General features: G+C 41.3%; 1 pseudogene; it reads left to right on the top strand.

Annotated features, from left to right (window-relative positions):
* Window positions 1-6,212: 6,212 nt before the first annotated feature.
* On the top strand, window positions 6,213-6,331 carry LOC135051824 (5S ribosomal RNA; annotated as a pseudogene).
* The last annotated feature ends 4,396 nt before the right edge of the window (window positions 6,332-10,727 follow it).

The raw sequence follows: 10,727 nt of genomic DNA, 5'->3' as shown, positions 1-10,727 counted from the left end.
TCCTCTTTTGTAGGTTCTTCTGTAATTTCGAGAAAGAGGTACGCCAATCTGAATTGGAAGTGGTATGTTCATAGGTATCTGAAAAAGGATCTGAAATATTCACATTCGGACGTTTGGATAGCTCGGTTTTCAAAGAAAAAGTGGACATATTATGTACAGGGGACCTAATTTGAAATTCTGATAAGACTGGTTGTCCCTATTATGTTCGGAGGACCTGATATGGGCGGTGGGAAGTGCAAAGACAAGTAGGATAGCTGCTTTAAAAAGGATCAGAGGGAAAGGATATAAGGTTGAAAATTAGATGAATAAAGAAAAATTAGGAAACCGTGCCACAGTCAGAGGCTGTATTTACCCTACAGCAAAGACAGTTACTACTAAACGAAAGAGCGACCAGGCACTGGTATGCAATAAATTCCAAAAGAATTATGAGAAACCAAATTTGGACAATTAACCTTTCAATTAAGGTCCCTTTTGGTGGTGCACCCAGAGCCAGAAAGTACAAGTATTGACAAGGAGAGAGAAAGAAAGCTCTTGTGTGGGCGCACTCTTATGAAAAAATTAACATTCAATTATGACAAATACATTAAAACATATGTTTATTAATCAACTTAAAAATTAGAGATAGTCCCTCTATGATCCAAAAAAGGGGGTGTACACATAAGAAAGATGTGAGAGAAAAAAAATGAATATAAATATAAATAGTATATATAATAATAATAAAATGTTCTGGTCTGTTGAATCACACAAGAAGGATTTAGAAAGGCTGCAGACACAAAATAGTCTAGCACCCGTTTCTCCTGACAAGTACAGATAATCTGTATTAATGAGACCAACCAAGGAGATCAGTACTGTATATTGGAGGACCGCTTGGATTGGGTTAATACCAAGTAGTTAGATATTAACCCTTTAATCAATTTTGTTCAAACAAATTTGAGAATGTATAGATCAGCATAACCTGAACACTAGTAGGAGTAAAAAAGGAATGTTAGAAATAGTACGTAGTGGTGATACTGCTATTGGTGTCCACCCTTCAAAAGAAGGGGAATAATCCGTACTCTACAAAACCGGGTATTCCCAGGGAGTCTCCTCTCAAGGTACTGACCTGGCCCGACGCTGTTTTGCTTCCAAGATCGGACGAGATCGGGCAATAGGAATAGTGAGAGGAAGAGGATATCGACAACTTTCATCCCCGTTTTTTAGGCTCAGGCCAGAGATCAAGGGGCCGCGTCAGAACACGAGGAAAACCAGGAGAGGTGGAAAGGAGAAACGACGGGCGAAATTCAGATTGGGACATACCAAGGACAGCACGGTATCCTGCCCGTCAGAGAAAAACAGTGAGGTAGACTCTATCGATTCACGCTCACTGCAAGTTATCAATCTTTCCACTAGATCCCTCTCTTTGGATCATATGGCGGTACTCACCAAGGGACTCTCCTTTTCGCCATCTAAGTCCTTCAATAGATTCTCCTGGGAAAAAGATCTGAGACTGTTTGGGAGAAAACTTCTCCTTAAAAAATTATTTTCCAAACAGCAAGGTGGACAATTAGAGAACATCGTTGATCCTGATCTCACTACTGATGATCTCATTGCTATTCACGAGTTGGAAGAACTACAGGCTGAATCGAGCATGGATGCACCAGCGACATATAGGCCTCAGTGTAGACCTAAATCAACGTTTTTTTCCCCCAGATAATAATAACCCAGAGATCAGGGTATTTTTGAATAGAGTCTCTAAAGAATTTGATGACATCTATGCCCAAACCAGAAAGGACCTTCATCGCTTCCCCTCGAATCTTAAATTCCAAGAGCGCAGAGCTCTACAAGAACTGGAAACCTGGCATGATGTCATCTTTAAACCATCTGACAAAGGTGGAAATATCGTTCTCTGGCCACGAGAAATGTACATCACTGAGGCTCACCGACAATTACATAACACCTCTTGCTATAATAAACTTCTTAATGACCCAACCACCAGATTTTTGAAGGCTTATAATTCTATAATACAACATGCGGCAGCACAGGGTACTATTACCAAATCGGAGCAAAAATATTTGACTACTCAGAATCCGAAAACACCCACCTTCTACCTACTTCCCAAGATACACAAGGATGCTACTGTACCTCCTGGAAGACCAATTTTGTCCGGTAACGAGGGATTGTTGGAACAACCAAGCCGGTTCCTAGACCTCCATCTTCGTGAATTTGTCCTCTCTTTACCATCATATCTGCAGGGTACAGCAGATTTACTACGAAAGATTCACAATATACACTGTGAGGAAAATCTCCTATTGGTTACTCTGGATGTAGAAGCACTCTACACGAGTATAAACCATCACCAAGGAATCACAGCTGTAAAGTATTTTTTGGATCAAGGAGGAGCCAGTGATTTTTCGGATTTCCTTTTGATGTTACTTGACTTTGTCCTTTCCAAAAACTACTTTGTATTTCAGGACCAATTCTTTCTGCAAATAAGGGGAACCGCAATGGGCGCAGCTTGTGCCCCGACTTATGCTAACTTGTTCTTGGGATGGTGGGAGCATCATTATGTTTTCAGCCCTATGAATGAGAGATATACCACGCACGTGGAACTGTGGCTTAGGTATATTGATGACGTTTTCATCATCTGGAACGGGGAAAAGGATCTCCTAATTGAATTCATCGGACTACTCAACACCAATGATCTGAACCTTAGATTGACTCACACCATCAGCTCAGATAGAGTTCCGTTCCTTGATTTGAAAATTTACAGATCTCACACAGGCTATTTGGAAACAGAATTATATCGGAAGGAGACTGCAACTAACAGTCTCCTTTTCCAAACTAGCTCACACTTTCCACCGACTATTGAAAATATACCTAAAGGTGAATATCTCAGGTTAAGGCGTAACTGCTCCGAGGATCACATCTATCGAACCAAAAGCTGGGAACTCACAAATCGATTGCTTGCCAGAGGTTATTGCAAACGGTCACTAAAACGAGCCTATCAAGCTACTACTTTGGTCAAGAGAGATCATTTAATTTTTGGGCCCAATAAGGCAACACCAGAAAAAGACGACACCATTAGATTTATAGGAACCTTCTGCCCTGAGTGGCGAATGCTTAAAGAAGCTATAACCAAACATCTTCCTATACTTCGTATGGATCCGGACCTATCTCCTGTGGTGGGCCCCACGGTACAGATGAGCTGGCGCCGATCTCGAAATATCAAAGATCAATTAGTTCGGAGCCATTTGCTTACTTCATCACGCAAGAAACCAGTGACAACAGGATCTTTTCCGTGTGGTCAATGTAAATCATGCTCACACATACTGCAAACTAATACAGTCATAGACAAGTATGGTCAGTTAACCGAGATACCACATTTCTTTAACTGCAACACCCAAGCAGTAATATACTGCATCACTTGCAGTTGTAATGTAAAATATGTTGGTATGACCACACGGAAATTAAAAGAACGAGTCTTAGAACACCTGGGGAATATTCGGAATGCACCTAAAGATCTTGCACGCATGAAACAACTCACCACGGTTGCAAAACACTTTCATTTACAACACAAAGGATCCACCAAGGAATTAAAAGCCTTTGGCTTAGATCGTATCCATCTGGGCATACGAGGAGGCAACATGACCAAAGAACTATATAAAAAAGAGAGCAAATGGATCTTTCGCCTCGGGAGTCTTAGACCGCTCGGGTTGAATGAAACTATAAATTATGGTGTGTTCTTATAATATTGCTCAAACTCCTACTAAGTGTATCCCTGATACACTCCATTAAATCCTCCTTTCTATTCACCTTTCCTTGTTTTCCTTCACATACCAACATTAATCTGTGTGGTAACTAGCCCCACAGATCAGATCACTAATCTTTAGAACAATCAACCACTCACGTACACTTCCTACACTTTCATTTGGATTCATCTAATTCTACCTCACCACTACCATTTTTCCTCCTCCACCCTAATCATGTCCCACCTATTTTCACCATTGTAGTTTTTCATATTTCATCACCTCAAAGTTCTTATTCTTTTGCCTTATGATATCCATCAATCACAATTCCACTAATGGCCTTCTTACACCTAGTCCCCACAGTCACCCCACTGCCCTTATTATTACGTTTCACTTCACCTTTCAAACATTAGCCAGGTTTATCTCAGTCACTTCATGCAGTACCCTCCCCCCCCCCCTTTCCACCTGCTTAGCACTCAATATTTACTTCTATTTATAATTATCTTATATAGAATTATTCATTTCTACTTATATTCATTTACTTAGTTTATAGTCTTATATTCATCCTTTCATTTTTATTTTTATTCATTAATATCAATTATCATTATTATTATTATTATTATTAATATTTATTTTCATTATTTTAATCCTCACATTTATATATATATATTTTTCTTTTTACCTTATAAAAAAATGTCTTTATATTTTATTTTTATTATTAATATTTTTTTATTATTATCCTTATATCTATATTCATTATTATATATTTATTTTTCATCAATATACAAATTCTTTTTCATTTATCACATCCCAGCCCTCACATCACCCACTATCAATAGTTTTCAATCTATTACACACTCTTTTAACACTCCCTCTTTAATTATCCTTGTCCTCCCAATCTGGGCTGTCTTTCCCTTCTCCAATATGGCGCCCACGGTATCCTACCCCGTGACCCTGTCCCTTCTATCCGATAGGGCATTATCCAGGTACTATTCGAATACACCTACCTCCCATACAGGGTCCACGGACAATTGGTCCATAGCATCCTCTTGTTGATTGGCCTCTTGTTGATTGTTGTACTGCACTCGCCCTATTTGCCAAAAATAACTTTTCCGCCCCTAATTCGTATTTTCAGCCGGCAACCCCCTCTGTCTGCTATATATTATTTCAGTCCCTATCCAGCAACATTCGGACGTTTTATATCAACATTATTTATTTAAAACATTATATGTAATTTTCACTATTAACAGAGGCATTTCTGGCAATCCATCTTCCAAGATGGCGATTCATTCCCCATAACTGATCTCTCCTCATTACCTATGCCTGACGGACAATTTGATTACGTGTATTACAGCACGCCCCTCCCCGCCCATACACAGACACACCGTTTGCTCTGATTGGCCAGGACGCGCTGCACACTTTCTCAGATCTGACTTCACGTATCCCAACTCAAATTTATTCATACTCCCGCCCCCACACTCACACTCCATTGGCTGCTACTTTTATCAGCAGGGTTTTTAAACCCCATCTGCTGTATCTAATGTGAGATCCCGGAAGTGAACAAGCCCCGACGGGCGAAACGCGTTTTCCACGGACTTCACGACGAGACCTTCCTTGGAGCAGTACTTACTGCCACCTGTCTCCTTACCTGACACCTTGAGTATCATTTTTTTCACACATATATATTATTTTGGAGTCTTTATTACCTTTGCTAAATAGTGCCTATCTCACTCAGGCACTCCGATTTATACTGCATATCACGCTGCTAGAATTTCTGTGCCTATTATAGCCCATTAATCCTACAGATTGCAGATTAGACCTATTCACTGTGCTGCACTCATCTTTCATCATGAGGAACAGTGTGGTACACTTAATGGGCTGATACCATCCTCTAACCTTAGCAATGATTATTATTTGGATACTGTACCCATGAATGGATTTGGTAAAACAGGAATGCATATGTGATTTATACAGCTAGGATTTTCTGTGTTTATTACAGTCCATTAATCCTACAGATTGTAGATTAGATCCATTTGTTGTATTCTGCTTATCACGTCAATATCATCATCTTCTTCTTCAGCAGGGTACACTCAATAGGCTGATGCTATCCTTTACCCTAAGTAATGATTTCTTTGACAGTGTATTCACGATTGTTTTTCTGCATAAATAGGAATTGATACATTACTTATGGTTAGACTCACAGACCTACCTGACGCCTCATATTTTGCATCTTGGTCTCCCCTCTGAGACACTGCTCAACAGCTGACTTTTTATTTAGCTCTCAATTCTTCTCTCATTTTCTTTCTCTCTCACTATCATTCTGTGGACTCTCATCCTCGATCCAGGGTCAACGATGCCACTGCGTGGTAATTCCTTTTACCCTGCCTAACGTGGAAAGCAGATCCACACACTGTATGACCTTATCTTTTCTATAATCTCTTCCTCTCACTATTCCTATATAGGTGCACTCTCATTGGTAGATAGCCTCTCTACTATCATACCACGCTGCTAATGCCCAAACTCGTCCGATCTTTGAAGCGAAACAGCGTCGGGCCAGGTCAGTACCTTGAGAGGAGACTCCCTGGGAATACCCGGTTTTGTAGAGTACGGATTATTCCCCTTCTTTTGAAGGGTGAACACCAACAGCAGTATACAATTTATATAGAAAAGAGGTCGCGCTATAGAGCCAATTAATTGTTCCACACCATTCTCAATTGTAAATATTTATTTAAAACATATAACCATGTAAAAACATAAATGTATATTTTGTTTCTAAAGTATTAAGATCTGGTGTGGTCACAACACCCTCAACTGCATACCAATTATAAATTAATGATTCTCATTCATAAAATTAAGTGAGCTGAATAGTTAAATGTCCAGACCGGCAATATATTATGCCACAAATTCAGTCCGTAATAGGATCCTTTGTATTGATTTGCACCCAATGATAAAAGGACACTGATGTTTTCGTTCAGAAACTGTGCACCACAGATATAAAAAGTCACAGGTACCTTTGCTCACTCTGTCCCTTGTGCTTGTAATACGGGACCTGTTTGCAAGTTTGAGGAGCTTTAAGTGTGACCCGAGCGTCCCCGGGATTACACGGTGTAATGAACAACTATTACCTGTGAGTTGTAGCAGTGTGGTGCATATAAGTGGCAGCTTCTGTGTCCGTATAGCAGGATGAGGAAAGGTTTCCGTACGGGCAGCCCGACAGTTCTCACGAGGGGGCTAATGCTGTTGCTCAGCCCGCTCCAGCGGTCAGCCGCCTCGCTGCTCCGGCTTCCAAAGAACACTGTTCTCTCCGGCACTGTGTGAAGGTAACTTCCACGGTTTGCTAGTAGCAGGTGCCGGGTGCTCTGGAAATGCCGGGGGAAGGTCTGAACCATTCAGCAGTCAGCGATCACTTAAACAGGGAGTCCTAGACGCGTTTCGTAACATCCAGTTACTTCTTCCATAGGCGGTACTGATCTCCTTGGTTGGTCTCATTAATACAGATTATCTGTACTGGTCAGGAGAAACGGGTGCTAGACTATTTTGTGTCTGCAGCCTTTCTAAATCCTTCTTGTGTGATTCAACAGACCAGAACATTTTATTATTATTATATATACTATTTATATTTATATTCATTTTTTTTCTCTCTCACATCTTTCTTATGTGTACACCCCCTTTTTTGGATCATAGAGGGACTATCTCTAATTTTTAAGTTGATTAATAAACATATGTTTTAATGTATTTGTCATAATTGAATGTTAATTTTTTCATAAGAGTGCGCCCACACAAGAGCTTTCTTTCTCTCTCCTTGTCAGTACTTGTACTTTCTGGCTCTGGGCGCACCACCAAAAGGGACCTTAATTAAAAGGTTAATTGTCCAACTTTGGTTTCTCATAATTCTTTTGGAATTTATTGCATACCAGTGCCTGGTCGCTCTTTCGTTTAGTAGCTTAGGACTTACTCAGCAGCTGTGATCACTTCAGCCTTTTTAGGACCGGAATTGAAATCGGACACCCGCCCTGCAAACGCTTGAACACGCCTGCGTTTTTCCACACTCCCAGAAAATGGTCAGTTGCGACCTACAAACACGTTCTTCCTGTCAATCTCCTTGCGATCGGCTGTGCGAATGGATTCTTCGTTAAATCCATTGCACACCAACAATCCGCTTTGTACCCGTACGATGCACGTGCGCATTGCGGTGCATACGCATGCCAAGTACTGACCTGATCACAGCACAGTGGAAAAAAACCTAGCATGCATTCAGGTCTGAATTAGGCCCTATACACAATTACGGAGAACACTGAAGCTACTGTAAGGGTTTGCCTATGGTTCCACAGTCTGGCGGCAGCATTAGTGACTCAGATGCCATGTATTTGCACGTAGGATCACACAGCCATCATAAGATACATGTTCCAAAAATAGCCATGACACACTGGCATTTTCCGAACCACTCCCCATAAACTCCCAATTACCACCTCCAAACAACCACTTCCTCTCAATCACTCTGCAACAAAGTCCTCAGTGCCAGTGGGGTTGCAGCGGCACTCTCGTGCATGGCCATTGTGATTACAGCACATGTGCAGCCTGCCTATAATCGCTCTATTGTGCGGCACGTTAGACTGGTATTGTGCCATGTTCCAGTGACTAATCTCTACTACGCATGCTGATATCACTGGGAAAATGGCCACTATGCCATTTTGTGTGGGAATTCTGCTGCAGTGTTGACGCGGGACTCCAGAGAGGTAACTAATAAAACATAAGTGCAAAGTGTGGGCCCCCCGGGACCAAGGTCCAGTATGCACCGCACACACTGCACCCATTACATATATACCAATGTGCCTCAACAATTTTAACTGTGCACAGGATCACAGTTGAAAGTTGTTATGTGCCCCCACAATGGTAACAACATACCTGCTTTTCAGTCACCACTCCCTCATTACTGCTCACATGCATTCACTGCCTTTCACTCACTTTGCAAATAAATCCTCACTGTGATCGCTGTTACAAAGCCTTTGCAGCACATGCAAAGTGCAGCTTAGACACATGCGTAGTGGTAACTTATTGCTCCACTGCATACAACATTGACATTGCAGCCATCTCTGAATCAGGCACTACCTTCCTTATACAGTACCTGCATTGATGAGCTTTAAAGTCTTAAAATTCTGTAAATACTAGAGATGTGCACATGATCATTTTCTAATTCTTTGTCCGATTTTGGTTTTGTGAAAATGTTGTGACTGGTTTTGGTTTTGCCTTTTTAAAAAAAAAAAATTGACAAAAAAGCTGCAATCATATAATTTTGGCCTTCTTTTGTTCCTAGGGTATTATTAACTAGATATGTGCGTCGAGCCACGTGTTTTGGTATTGGATCAGTATTAATTTTGTGTTTTAGATTCGGTTTTGGTATCTGCTAAAATCACATAATTTAGTACTTTTTTTGTTTGTTTCTACAGCATTACTAACCTCAAACTGTTTAAAAATGTTTTATACATTAGTAATGTACAGTATTAGCAGTAGCCTATCAAATTAACCCGCAAGTACTTTCAATAGAAAACAATACAACTAGTGATGAGCGGGTTCGGTTTCTCGGAAACCGAACCCCCCCGAACTTCACCCTTTTTACACGGGTCCGAGGCATACTCGGATTCTCCCGTATGGCTCGGGTAAACCGAGCGCGCCCGAACGTCATCATCCCGCTGTCGGATTCTCGCGAGATTCGGATTCTATATAGCAGCCGCGCGTCGCCGCCATTTTCACTCGTGCATTGGAAATGTTAGGGAGAGGACGTGGCTGGCGTCTTCTCCGTTTATGTTGATGCATTGCAAATATTTTGTGCTTGCTTATTACTTAATTGTGGGGACTGGGGAGCAGCTGTATATAGGAGGAGTACAGTGCAGAGTTTTGCTGACAGTGACCACCAGTAATACGTTGTCTGCCTGAAAAACACTCCATATCTGTGCTCAGTGTGCTGCATATATCTGTGCTCACACTGCTTAATTGTGGGGACTGGGGAGCAGCTGTATTATATAGCAGGAGTACAGTGCAGAGTTTTGCTGACAGTGACTACCAGTATACGTTGTCTGCCTGAAAAACACTCCATATCTGTGCTCAGTGTGCTGCTTTATTGTGGGGACTGGGGACCACCAGTATAATATTATATAGGAGGAGTACAGTGCAGAGTTTTGCTGACCAGAGACCACCAGTATATAATATATAGCATTACGGTACAGTAGGCCACTGCTGTACCTACATCTGTGTCGTCATTAAGTATACTATCCATCTAGATTCTATACCTGTGGTGCATTTCAGTTGTGCAGTTTGCTGACACAGTGACCACCAGTATATATAGCAGTACGGTACGGAAGGCCACTGCTGTACCTACCTCTGTGTCATCATTAAGTATACTATCCATCTACATTCTATACCTGTAGTGCATTTTAGTTTTGCAGTTTGCTGACACAGTGACCACCAGTATACTATATATGGCAGTACGGTACGGAAGGACACTGCTGTACCTACCTCTGTGTCGTCATTAAGTATACTATCCATCTACATTCTATACCTGTGGTGCATTTTAGTTTTACAGTTTGCTGACACAGTGACCACCAGTATACTATATATAGCAGTACGGTACAGAAGGCCACTGCTGTACCTACCTCTGTGTCGTCATTAAGTATACTATCCATCTACATTCTATACCTGTGGGGCATTTTAGTTTTGCAGTTTGCTGACACAGTGACCACCAGTATATATAGCAGTACGGTACAGAAGGCCACTGCTGTACCTACCTCTTTGTCGTCATTAAGTATACCATCCATCTACATTTTATACCTGTGGTGCATTTTAGTTTTGCAGTTTGCTGACACAGTGACCACCAGTATATATAGCAGTACGGTACGGAAGGCCACTGCTGTACCTACCTCTGTGTCGTCATTAAGTATACTATCCATCTACATTCTATACCTGTGGTGCATTTTAGTTTTGCAGTTTGCTGACACAATGACCACC

Source organism: Pseudophryne corroboree, chromosome 2 (genome assembly GCF_028390025.1).
Source record: "Pseudophryne corroboree isolate aPseCor3 chromosome 2, aPseCor3.hap2, whole genome shotgun sequence".
In the NCBI taxonomy this organism is placed as follows: Eukaryota; Metazoa; Chordata; class Amphibia; order Anura; family Myobatrachidae; genus Pseudophryne; species Pseudophryne corroboree.
Note: the sequence above shows the minus strand (reverse complement) of the source record. Positions and strands in the feature narration are given on the sequence as shown.